Source organism: Arachis ipaensis, chromosome B4, assembly GCF_059453495.1.
Source record: "Arachis ipaensis isolate K30076 ecotype BB chromosome B4, ASM5945349v1, whole genome shotgun sequence".
Classification (NCBI taxonomy): domain Eukaryota; kingdom Viridiplantae; phylum Streptophyta; class Magnoliopsida; order Fabales; family Fabaceae; genus Arachis; species Arachis ipaensis.
Window position 1 is genome coordinate 47084197 of NC_142439.1, and position 10101 is coordinate 47094297.

Sequence of the window (10101 nt, forward strand, 5' to 3'; positions counted from 1 at the left end):
GTCTTTTTTGTGTTTTTCTCACATCATTAAAAATTCAAAAATAAAAAAAAATATCTTTCCCTTTTTCTCTCATAAATTTTCGAAAATTTGAGTTGACTTTTTCAAAACTTTTTAAAATTAAGTTGTTTCTTATGAGTCAAATCAAATTTTCAATTTAAAAATTCTATCCTTTTTCAAATCTTTTTCAAAAATCAAATCTTTCTCATTTTTCTTTTATGATTTTCGAAAATTTCAAAATGATTTTCAAAAATCTTTTTCTTATTTTTGTTTCATATTTTCAAAATTAATGCTAACAATTAATGTGATTGATTCAAAAATTTTTAGTTTGTTACTTGCCTATTAAGAAAGGTTCAATCTTTATATTTTTAAAATCATATCTTTTTGTTTCTTGTTAGTCAGGTAATCAACTTTAATTTTCAAAATCAAATCTTTTTAAATTTCTTTTTCAAATCTTTTTCAAAATAAGTTTCAATCACATCTTTTTCAAAATCAATTTCAAAATCCTTTCTAAATCTTTTCTAACTTCTTATCTTTTAAAAATTTGATTTTCAAATCTTTTTTCAATTAACCACTTAACTTTTTGTTTGATTCTTATCTTTTTCAAAACTACCTAACTAGCTCTCTCTCTCTAATTTTCGAAAATCCCTTCCCTCTTTTTCAAAATTCAATTTTAATCAACTAATTATTTTAAATTTCAATTTAAATTAATTTCATTTTTCTTTCTAATTTTCAAATTTTAACTTTAATTTTTAAAAAACAAAAAAGATTTTTATTTTATTTTGTTTAATTTTCGAATTTTCTCATCTCTCATCCCCTTCTGTTTATTTATTCATCTACTAACACCCCTCTTTCACTCAAGAATTTGAACCCATTCCTCTTCCCTGTGTTTGGATTCTTATCTTTTTCTTTTTGCTACTCTTCTCTTCTTATACTTACATAAGGAATCTCTATACTGTGACATAGAGGATTCCATATTTTCTTTTGTGTTCTCTTCTTTTTCACATGAGCAGGAGCAAGGATAAGAACATTCTTGTTGAAGCTGATCCGGAACCTGAAAGGACTCTGAAGAGGAAGCTAAGAGAAGCTAAAACACAACACTCTGAAGAGGACTTTACTGAAATTTTCAAAAAAGAAGTAGAGAAGGCCGAAACCAATAACAATGGTGGTGGTGCAAGGAAGATGCTTGGTGACTTTACTGCACCCAATTCCAACTTACATGGAAGAAGCATCTCAATTCCTACCATTGGAGCAAACAATTTTGAGCTTAAACCTCAATTAGTTTCTCTAATGCAACGGAACTGCAAGTTTTATGAACTTCCATCAGAAGATTCTTTTCAGTTCTTAACTGAATTCTTACAGATCTGTGATACTGTTAAGACCAATGGGGTTGATCCCGAGGTCTACAGGCTTATGCTTTTCCCGTTTGCTGTAAGAGACAGAGCTAGAATATGGTTGGACTCTCAACCTAAAGACAGCCTGAACTCTTGGGATAAGCTGGTCACGGCTTTCTTAGCCAAGTTCTTTCCTCCTCAAAAGCTTAGCAAGCTTAGAGTGAATGTTCAAACCTTCAAACAGAAAGAAGGTGAATCCCTCTATGAAGCTTGGGAGAGATACAAGGAACTAACCAAAAAGTATCCTTCTAACATGCTTTCAGAATGGACCATCCTGGATATATTCTATGATGGTCTGTCTGAGTTATCAAAGATGTTATTGGACCATTTTGCAGGTGGATCCATTCACCTAAAGAAAATGCCTGCAGAGGCTCAAGAACTCATTGACATGGTTGCTAATAACCAGTTCATGTACACTTCTGAAAGGAATCCTGTGAGTAATGGGACGCCTCAGAGGAAGGGAGTTCTTGAAATTGATACTATGAATGCCATATTGGCTCAGAATAAAATATTGACTCAGCAAGTCAATATGATTTCTCAGAGTCTGAATGGATTGAAGGAATCATCCAATAGTACTATAGAGGCATCTTCTGAAGAAGAAGCTTATGATCCTGAGAACCCTACAATAGCAGAGGTGAATTACATGGGTGAACCCTATGGAAACACCTATAATCCCTCATGGAGAAATTATCCAAATTTCTCATGGAAGGATCAACAAAAGCCTCAACAAGGCTTTAATAATGGTGGAAGAAACAGGTTTAGCAATAGCAAGCCTTTTCCATCATCCACTCAGCAACAGACAGAGAACTCTGAGCAGAATCCATCTAGCTTAGCAAATATAGTCTCTGAAACTTGGAGGCACAAGTGGGCCAGCTGAGTAAAAGGGTCACTGAAACTCCTCCTAGTACTCTCCCAAGCAATACAGAAGAAAATCCAAAGAGAGAGTGCAAGGCCATTGATTTGACCATCATGGCCGAACCTGCAAGGGAGGAGGAGGACGTGAAACCTAGTGAGGAAGACCTCCTGGGACGTTCAGTGACCAATAAGGAGTTTCCCTTTGAGGAACCAAAGGAATCTGAGGCTCAACTAGAGACCATAGAGATTCTATTGAACCTCCTTCTGCCCTTCATGAGCTCTGATGAGTATTCTTCTTCTAAAGAGAATGAAGATGTTACTGAGGAGCAAGTTGCTAAGTACGTTGGTGCAATCATGAAGCTGAATGCCAAATTATTTGGTAATGAGACTTGGAAAGATGAACCTCCCTTGCTCACCAATGAACTAAATGCATTGGATAGGCAGAAACTACCTCAAAAGAAACAGGATCCTGGTAAATTCCTAATTCCCTATAACATAGGCACCATGACCTTTGAGAAGGCTCTGTGTGACCTGGGGTCAGGAATAAAGTTAATGCCACTCTCTGTAATGGAGAAACTTGGGATCTTTGAGGTGCAAGCTGCCAGAATCTCATTAGAGATGACAGACAACTCAAGAAAACAGGCTTATAGACTAGTAGAGGATGTGTTAGTAAAGGTTGAAGGCCTTTACATCCCTGCTGATTTCGTAATCCTAGACACAGGGAAGGATGAGGATGAATCCATCATCCTTGGAAGACCCTTCCTAGCCACAGCAAAAGCTGTGATTGATGTGGACAGAGGAGAGTTGATCCTTCAACTGAATGAGGACAACCTTGTGTTTAAAACTCAAGGATCTCCTTCTGTAACCATGGAGAGGAAGCATGAAAAGCTTCTCTCACTGCAGAGTCAACCAAAGCCCCCACAGTCAAACTTTAAGTTTGGTATTGGGAGGCCACAACCAAACTCTAAGTTTGGTGTTGGGAGGTCCCAACAATGCTCTGCACATCTGTGAGGCTCCATGAGAGCTCACTGTCAAGCTATTGACATTAATGAAGCGCTTGTTGGGAGGCAACCCAATGTTATTTAATTATATCTATTTTATTTTCTTTCTGTTAATTCATGTTTTATTAGGTTGATGATCATGTGGAGTCACAAAAACTACTGAAAAATAAAAAAACAGCATTAAAAATAGCACACCCTGGAGGAGGAGCATTCTGGCGTTTAAACGCCAGAAACAAGCAGCAGTCTGGCGTTAAACACCAGGATTGCACAGCAAAGGAGTTTTACACGCCTAATTGGAGCAGGGATGTTAAGTCCTTGACCCCACAGGATCCCTACCACTTCTTCTCTCCTCTTCACACCTTTTCATAACTCTCTTCCCCAAATACCCTTCACCAATCACCTCAATCACTCTTCCCCATCACCTCTTCACCATTCACATCCATCCACTCTTCCCCATAAACCCCACCTACCTCCAAAATTCAAACTCTTTTCCCTCCCAAACCCAACCCTAATGGCCGAACCCTAAACCCCATTCCACCCCTATATAAACCCCTCCTTCCTTCTTCATTTTCACACAACACAACCCTTTCTTCTTCCCTTGGCCGAATACACACGTCTCTCCCTCTCTTACATTCTCTTCTTCTTCTACTACTTTCTTTCTTCTTTTGCTCGGGGACGAGCAAACCTTCTAAGTTTGGTGTGGTAAAAGCATTTCTTTTTGTTTTTCCATAACCATTAATGGCACCTAAGGCCAGAAAAACCTCAAGAAAGAGGAAAGGGAAGGCAAAAGCTTCCACTTCTAAGTCATGGGAGATGGAGAGATTCATCTCAAAAGCTCATCACTAAGAGAGTCCACTTATGGACCTCAACAAGAGCATGAGGAAATTCCTCATCATGAAATCCCTGAGATGCCTTAGGGGATGCACTTCCCTCCACAGAATTATTGGGAGCAAATCAACACCTCCCTAGGAGAATTAAGTTCCAACATGGGACAGCTAAGGATGGAGCACCAAGAGCACTCCATCATCCTCCATGAGATTAGAGAAGATCAAAGAGCTATGAGGGAGGAGCAACAAAGACAAGGAAGAGACATAGAGGAGCTCAAGAGCACCATTGGTTCTTCAAGAAAAGGAAGACGTCACCCTCACTAAGGTGGACCCATTCCTTAATCTCCTTGTTCATATTTTTCTGTTTTACGTTTACTATGCTTTATGTTATGTTTGTGTCTTATTACATGATCATTAGTATTTAAGTGTCTATGCCTTAAAGTTATGAATGTCCTATGAATCCATCACCTCTCTTAAATGAAAACTGTTTTAATTACAAAAGAACAAGAAGTAAATGGTTTCGAATTCATCCTTGAAACTAGTTTAATTATTTTGATGTGGTGACAATACTTTTTGTTTTCTGAATGAATGCTTGAACAATACATATGTCTTTTGAATTTGATGTTTATGAATGTTAAATATGTTGGCTCTTGAAAGAATGATGAAAAAGGAGAAATATTATTTGATAATCTGAAAAATCATAAAAATGATTCTTGAAGCAAGAAAAAGCAGTGAAGAACAAAGCTTGCAGAAAAAAAGATTGCGAAAAAAAAAATGGCGAAAATAAAAGAAAAAAAAAAGCAAGCAGAAAAAGCCAAAAGCTCTTTAAACCAAAAGGCAAGAGCAAAAAGCCAGTAACCCTTTAAACCAAAAGGCAAGGGTAATAAAAAGGATCCAAGGCTTTGAGCATCAGTGGGTAGGAGGGCCTAAAGGAATAAAATCTTGGCCTAAGCGGCTAAACCAAGCTCTCCCTAACCATGTGCTTGTGGCGTGAAGGTGTCAAGTGAAAACTTGAGACTGAGCGGTTAAAGTCAAGGTCCAAAGCAAAAATAAAGTGTGCTTAAGAACCCTAGACACCTCTAATTGGGGACTTTAGCAAAGCTGAGTTACAATCTGAAAAGGTTCATCCAGTTATATGTCTGTGGCATTTATGTATCCAGTGGTAATACTGGAAAACAAAGTGCTTAGGGTCACGGCCAAGACTCATAAAGTAGCTGTGTACAAGAATCAACATACTGAACTACGAGAATCAATAACACTATCTGAATTCTAAGTCCCTATAGATGTCAATCATTCTGAACTTCAATGGATAAAGTGAGATGCCAAAACTATTCAAGAGGCAAAAAGCTACTAGTCCCGCTCATCTGATTGGAGCTAAATTTCACTGATATTTTGGGATTTATAGTATATTCTCTTCTTTTTATCCTGTTTGATTTTTAGTTGCTTGGGGACAAGCAACAATTTAAGTTTGGTGTTGTGATGAGCGGATAATTTATACGCTTTTGGCATTGTTTTTACATAGTTTTTAGTATAATTTAGTTAGTTTTTTGTATAATTTTATTAGTTTTTAAATAAAAATCACATTTCTGGACTTTACTACGAGTTTGTGTGTTTTTCAGTGATTTCAGGTATTTTCTGGCTGAAATTGAGGGACTTGAGCAAAAATCTAATTCAGTGGCTGAAGAAGGACTGCAGATGCTGTTGGATTCTGACCTCCCTGCACTCAAAGTAGATTTTCTGGAGCTACAAAACTCCAAATGGTGCGCTCTCTATTGCGTTGGAATGTCGACATCCAGGGCTTTCCAGCAATATATAATAGTCGATACTTTGCCCGAATTTAGATGACGCAAACTGGCGTTCAAATCCAGTTCCATGTTGCATTCTGGAGTTAAACGCCAGAAACAGGTTGCAAAGTGAAGTTAAACGCTAGAAACAGGTTACAAACTGGCGTTCAACTCCAAGAGAAGCCTCTACACTTGTAAAGCTCAATGCTCAGCCCAAGCACACACCAAGTGGGCCCCGGAAGTGGATTTCTGTATCATTTACTCATTCCTGTAACCCTAGTAACTAGTTTAGCATAAATAGAACTTTTTACTATTGTAAGGGGAGTTCCTTTTTCCCTATTTTCGAATTCATATGCTATTTAGGGAAGCTGGCCTCTCGGCCATGCCTGGACCTTGTTCTTATGTATTTTCAACGGTAGAGTTTCTACACACCATAGATTAAGGAGTGGAGCTCTGCTGTTCCTCATGAATTAATGGAAAGTACTATTGTTTTTCTATTCAATTCAAGCTTATTCTTATTCTAAGATGTTCATTCGCACCCAAAAACATGATGAATGTGATGATTATGTGATGCTCCTCACCATTCTCACCTATGAACGCGTGCCTGACAACCACTTCCGTTCTACATGAAGATGAGATAGAATGAGTATCTCTTAGGTATCTAATACAGGGGACCGAGTCCGAGATATTAGAATATTCGTGGTATAAGTTAGAACCCATGGACGGCCATTCCTGAGATCCGGAAAGTCTAAACCTTGTCTGTGGTATTTCGAGTAGGATCTGGGAAGGGATGACTGTGATGAGCTTCAAACTCGCGAGTGCTGGGCATAGTGACAGATGTAAAAGGATAGTAAATCCTATTCCAGTATGATCGAGAACCGACAGATGATTAGCCATGCAGTGACAGCGCATTGAACCATTTTCACAGAGAGGATGGGATGTAGCCATTGACAACGGTGATGCCCTACACACAGCTTGCCATGGAAGGGAGTAAGAATGATTGGATGAAGACAGCAGGAAAGCAGAGGTTTAGGAGGAACGAAAGCATCTCTATACGCTTATCTGAAATTCTCACAAATGAATTATATAAGTATCTCTATCCTATTTATATTTTAATTATATTTTAATTATCAATTTACCATAACCATTTGAATCCGCCTGACTGAGATTTACAAGGTGACCATAGCTTGCTTGAAGCTGACAATCTCCGTGGGATCGACCCTTACTCACGTAAGGTTTATTACTTGGACAACCCAGTGCACTTGCTGGTTAGTTGTGCGAAGTTGTGATAAAGTGTGATTCACGTTTGAGAGCACCAAGTCTTTGGCACCATTGTTGATGATCGCAATTTCGTGCATCAAGGCTCAACAACTTACAAGGTTGTTTTGTTCTTTCTCTCTTCTATGTTCCATAAAAATCATTCAAGCAAGTTTAAAAATAATTTTTCAAATCAATTCAATAGAATGCCCAAAAACAAAGTTCTTGGAAAATCCTCATTGTTTTTCACTAAAATTTATTTCCTATATGTATGTATGTTGTGATGGATGCAATTTCAAAATCTTTCCTAGTTCTCTTCCGAATTTTCAACAACCAAAAACTAACATGAACAATTAGGACAAAATGAACTAGGCATATGCTATTCACATCATCCAATCACAACTTCTATCTATAAGTATATACCATGCAAATGATGCAAAATGCAATAGATATAAACTATGGAGATAATGCAATGCCACAATCAAAAACACTCCAAATATATACAAGAAACATAATAAAAGAAAACAAAAAATGAAGTGCAAAGTGTCCGAAAAAGAAAGTTTACGCCCCAAAAATGGTGAATCCTCCCCCACGCTTAAGCGTTGCACGGTCTTTCGTGCATGAACATGATCCGGGGAGAATGTCTCTCAAGAGTTCCACTTCAGTTGGCGGTTGCGGGGGCTCAGGTTGTAGTAAACTTGCCAAGCTCAATGCATTATTGGAATCTCTCTTTTCGGCGTCCTCCTCCTCTCCCAGCTCCTTGCCTTTATGTTTCATCCTCAAAAAGAATGAATAAAGTATAATTAGGAATCATAGGGCAAGTTGCACAAAAGGGTAAAAGGGGAAGCTAATAAGCATCTAATTGAGAAAGTTTGCATAGAGGTGTGGTATGATAAAATTAGCCATGTGTGTATTCCAATTATGCGCGTGGTTGGAACATACACAACGGCTGATTAAAATGGCATTCACACAATCAAAAAGTAAGCATGTGTTCTTCAATTAGATGGCCTAGGTTGCGATTAAAGAATAAGCAAGGGATGAGGCACAAACAAACCTAGGTAACCATAAAAGTGAATTGAGTATTTGATATTGGATATTGAAATTGTGCAAGTGAAAGCACAAAATTGGTATAGAATAGCACAATAAATAATAACCAATCCAGTAATTAGCAGAAAACTCCTTATTCATCATGAAACATAAAGAAAAAGGTCACATGGTAAAATACTTGTTACAAAAAGTGATAGGCTTGATAAGAATCAAGTTGAGTCACTCAAACAAATGCAAAGAATTAATAAGGAACAAGTACCAGTCATGTGATAAATTTAGTTTGAAAATCATGATGAACAGGTAATTTCAACTTAATTCACTTAATTCAATGTGCACTTATAAACAGTTTGTCCTATAATGCAATCAAAACATGAATCATCAAACCCACTAGGAACTAGTATTTAAAGCAAAGTATAAGTGCATTAATGACATTCAATTAAGAAGCAACACAATCAACATCAAGCAAACACTTGCAATTTATTTAATTAACAAATAACTAAACCAAAACCAATATAATTACCAAAATGAAAATAAAATGCAAACAAAACTAACAACAATAAGTAGAAAATAGAGCAAAAGGGAGAGAAGAGAGGGATGGAGGGGGGGTGGAAGTGTGTTAGGGCTTAATTCAAAGTGCAATAAAACTTTTGCCCAAAACAGCACTTGTGCGTACGCACAGGCATGTGTGCACGCACACCAGGTGAATCAGGGGAGACGTGTGCTCGCACAAGGTGTGCGAGTGCTCTGGACAGAGAGGGAAACAAGACGTGTAAGTACGCACTAGTACGTGCGTACGCACAAAACACTTTTTTTTTAGGATCATGTCTGCGTGTGCACACAGGTCCATGCGCACGCACAAGGGCGAAAAGAGGTAGGGGTGCATGCGGACAGGGCATGCGAGCGCTCCCACCAGAGTGGGTGTAAGGACGTGTGCGTACGCACAAAGGAGTGCGCACGCACAGAGTGCAAAATAGAGGGAGATGCGCGTGCACATTGCGTGCAAGCGCTCTCAACGGAGGGCATATAGGCTAGTGTGCGTATGCACAGGTGGGTGCGTACGCACAGTGTGCAGAATTTTGTTGTTGTGTGCGTGCGCACAAGGGTGTGTGTGCGCACATGCGCTGTTTCTTCCAAAAATTTTTCTTTCAAAATCTAATGCACTCAACCTTAGCTCAACCAAAATTCAACCCCTAACATTCAAAACTCCACAAAATCATGATACAAATAAGATCAAACTATCCAAGCTCAAAATAAAATTAATCCTAGGCTAACTAAAACAAACAAAAATGCAATAAACCAAAACTATAAACAAAGAGCAAAGGGTAAGAAAGATGTCACCATGGTGGGGTGTCTCCCACCAAGAACTTTGGTTTATAGTCCTTAAGTTGGACTTGTTAAGGAGACTCTTGTTAGGGTGGCTTGTGTTTCCACTCCTCCTTGAACCTCCATCCAAGCTGGCACTTTAAAGCTCCTCCGGGATCCAAGCCGGATGGACAAGCTTTCAAATTACCCTTGAAGTACCCCAACATTCTCCAAAATCCACTCAATTGTACTTCACATCCCACTTGAACCATAAAAATGAACGTTTTCGGGCAAGGCATCAAGGAAAGCAAGGGTGCACATCAAAGCAACATATAGCGTTCAAAATTTTGAACGTAGCTTTCACTTTTGTGAACTTTGTCGCAACATAAAGCTTGGAAGCAAAGAGCCTAGCATTCAAAGGAGGGAATAGAGCGCTCAAAGAAGCCAAGCATGCACACCAAAGAGCAAACCAAGGAGGCAGTATTTGGAAATTAGAACGTAGCATTCTCTATAGCCAACATTTTCGTGATTCTCATAGAGAGGAAGGCTCAGCATCAAGTGTAGCGTTCACAATTTGAATGTAGCGTTCAAAGAGTGAATGCTATGAGCAAGGAGGCTTGGCACGAAATTGGCTCAC

General features: G+C 38.5%; 1 non-coding gene across 1 annotated transcript; it reads right to left on the bottom strand.

Moving 5' to 3' along the window:
* Nucleotides 1–1542: 1542 nt before the first annotated feature.
* On the bottom strand, nt 1543–1650 carry LOC148567439 (small nucleolar RNA R71). Its single transcript, XR_015882907.1, has one exon. It is a non-coding gene; the product is annotated as a small nucleolar RNA R71 (small nucleolar RNA).
* Between the last annotated feature and the right edge of the window lie 8451 nt (nt 1651–10101).